The sequence below is a fragment of the Anoplophora glabripennis genome, unplaced genomic scaffold (genome assembly GCF_000390285.2).
Source record: "Anoplophora glabripennis isolate ALB-LARVAE unplaced genomic scaffold, Agla_2.0 scaffold413, whole genome shotgun sequence".
NCBI lineage: Eukaryota > Metazoa > Arthropoda > Insecta > Coleoptera > Cerambycidae > Anoplophora > Anoplophora glabripennis.
The window spans coordinates 81,444-84,977 of record NW_019416581.1 but is presented as its reverse complement, the minus strand read 5'-3'; positions in this window follow the sequence as shown (position 1 = coordinate 84,977).

Sequence of the window (3,534 nt, the reverse complement as noted above, 5' to 3'; positions counted from 1 at the left end):
TAATTATTATTATTATTATTATTATTGGTGGAATAGTTCCACATCAGTTACTACATTAATTCTCGTGCTGTTGCTTGATTTCATTTTGTAGTATTTTGAAGTATTTTAAATTCGTATTGAGTGTGCAACCTTGATTATAAGCTGTTGCTTTATGCAGTTGTGTGTTTTTAACTGTCGTGCTTTTATTTTAATCGTACAATTCTATTTATCGTTGAAAATACCGTGTTTTATCAGCCTGTGTACAGTGTTTTTGCTATTGGGAGTAGAGCGCCTGTACCACCAAAGGTCGCTTGCGATTTGAATTTATATTGTACTCAACAATTATCTTTGTGATTTATTATGGCAGAGAACAATACAGTGAGTGCAGAATCTTCGAATAATTGCACCAGATGCAGAAATCCAGCTCGTTCTGGGATTAGGTGCATTCGTTGTGGAAGAACCTCACATAAAAGTTGTCTAAAAATGATGAAAAATGTTCAGTTTATGGACAACGACACTGTTATTTGCTGCTCTGATATACAGGATGGTTCATCTAATGTCCAAGATAAGAGTGCCACTTACAATGTAGTTAATTCTAATTTTGATAACTCTGAAAATGTGGATAAAATCAAAATTTCATATCTGGAGGAGATTATTCGACAAAAAGACTTAATTATTAGTAACCAAAATGTCGCAATAAAATCCTTGAAAGAACAAATTGTTCTATTGAATGAAGCTCGAGGAGCATCTAATATTCATCAACAATCATCGTCTCAAGTGTCTATAGTAAGTGATAGAACTGGGGTTAATAAAAAAAATAAACATAAAAAGGAGAGTCATGCAGCTGTTGTTCCTGCCAATCCGCTATCGGGTGCTGTTATTACTGAGAGTGCAGTATCTGGTGCACTTCACAGTGCTAAAGCGTTAAGTATCTGTGATAAAATTATCAATATTCAGAATGATTTGCCAATACAACATTCGATAACTCGTAAGGCTGCCAAGGATAGGAGTAGAAATATTTTGATTGGAAATCAAGAAAGTTCAGTCAATTGCCCATTTAAAGCTGCATCTAGGAATGCTGAATATCGCATAGCTGATTACCATCTAACGAACCTCGCTGTTGAGACTGATACAGCTGCACTTACTGCATATTTAAGAAATTTTGCTCCTAATGCATTCGTGGCTAAATTGAACAGTAAAAATCCAATCAAGTATTCGTCATTTAAGGTGTCAGTTCCAGAGGATGAAACGCAAAAGCTATTGGACAGCAGTATATGGCTCACTTCTTGTATGACGTCACTTCCATGCCGCCATGACACTTCTTGCATGCCAACACCCACGCATCTCTTGCACAACGACAATGCCCACAAGAAGCCGCTGAAGGAGCGATGGACACTGGCCATCGAGTTCGTGACGTCATTTAGTGTGGCGCAGAAAATGTGGCGCAGAACCGGCCTCATATATCTACTTCCATTAGAACTATAAAGAATATGCTTTGGCGTTCTTTTAGTTTAGCAGGAGAATATAAGTGGATTCATATTTTAGATAAAATTGTTGATAGATATAACAACACTGTCCATTCTACAATAAGGATGAAACCAATTACAGTTACATCAAGGAATGAGAAATCATTATTAAAGTCAACATATACTCATTTAAAAATTGCTGATAAAATAACAAAATTTTAAGTAGGCGACCATGTGATAATTAGCAAATATATAGAAGCTTTTAAGAAAGGTTACACACCAAATTGGTCTAGCGAAATATTTATCATTAGGAAAATAAAATTAACAAATCCCACAACATATTTATTGCAGGATGAGAGCGGTAAAGAAATAACAGGAGGCTTCTATGGAATTACAAAAAGTAACACATCCTGACGCCCATTTAGTTGAAAAGGTGTTACGAAAAAAGGGAAATAAAGTTTTTGTCAAATGGTTAGGTTACGATGGCAAACATAATTTCTGGATTGATAAAAATAATGTATTGTAATAAACAAGAACAAATAAATGATAAAACTTTCTGTATTTGATTTGAATTAAATCATCAGCCCTACTATTAATGATAGATCCATACATAAATAATACTTCTAGTTCTTCACGAACGGTCATCAACCTCTACCGCGCAGACGTCAGCCGATGTGACGTAGCCGGCTGAAAGCTATGCCGATCCTGCTCCAGTCGCCATCTTGAATTGTGGAGCAGAATCGGCACAGCTATTCTACTCCTGTTCATTGGTGCCGCGACAGGGTTGGGCAGAGGATTGTTTTCCACAGCAACAATTTCCTGGGCAGCTGGATGTACGTTGCTGATTCGTTACGGTGCTATGGTCCTGTATCTGAGGGTGATGCCATAGACTTCATCATGATCCTCAGCAGGCTGTGAACTAGTTGCACCAGATGCAGCCTGGTCATCTGGTGCATCCAAGGCTCTGGTTTTTTTATTTGGGACTTCTTTTACACGTCTATGGGGAGTCAGCCCGTTCGACGGCGAACTGGGACCGCGGGGTCGTCACATCCCGTCATCCAGTTTAGGATGTCCTTGCAGTTAAGTAGGACCCGTGGGGGCGTCACTCCCCAAGAAGTAAGACAAGTCTTACTTCCCCTTGCGGGGTTATTATTATTATTATTATTATTATTATTATTATTATTATTATTATTACTATTACTATTACTATTACTATTATTATTATTATTATTATTATTATTATTATTTTCATTATTTTTATTATTATTATTACTATTATTACTACTATTACTATACTATTACTACTACTAAAGGTTGGTTTTTAAGCTAATAAATTATAATTAAATATGTCAAAAGCGCAGCATATATCTTTTGCGTCTGATAAAAAACGCGTTAAATGTGAACCTGTCAAATTATTAGGTATTACTTTGGATGCGGGCTTAAATTGGTCTGCTCATGTCAGTGTTTTGTGTTCAAGGCTTGCTACTCAAATCATCTCATTTGCAATGAGACAGCTACGGCCTGGTGTGGATAATACGGTTATGATATTAGTTTATTTCTCCTTATTTCATAGTCATCTTAGTTACGGTATCAACTCCAGTTGTGCTCATAAACTATTTATCCTACAGAAGGCTGTTGTTCGCCTAGTAGCGGCTGTACCTAATTATTCCCATAGAAGAGACTGCTTCAGGAAGTACAAGATATTACCTCTACCATGCCTATATTTACTTGAGTCGCTTTATTTAGTACATAAAAAATTACCAAACTTGCCAACACATTCCAGCATTCACAAATATAGCACTAGGCATGGTGGGGACCTTATAGTTCCTATCTCTCGAATAAATATGACAAAAAATAACAAACTGGAGATAGGATTGTATAACAAATTTGCAAAATTTTTTGTGCACGAGAATGTTAAACTGATGTCCATTAAGTCTTTTTACACATTTACTAAAAATTTTCTGTTGACAAACTGTTATTTCAGTACTAATGAATTTATTTCTGTTGTTTGTTCTGGTGTGACTTGAAATGTACTTATTGTATGTATAAAAGTCAATAAAGTCTATTCTATTCTATTCTATTCTATTAT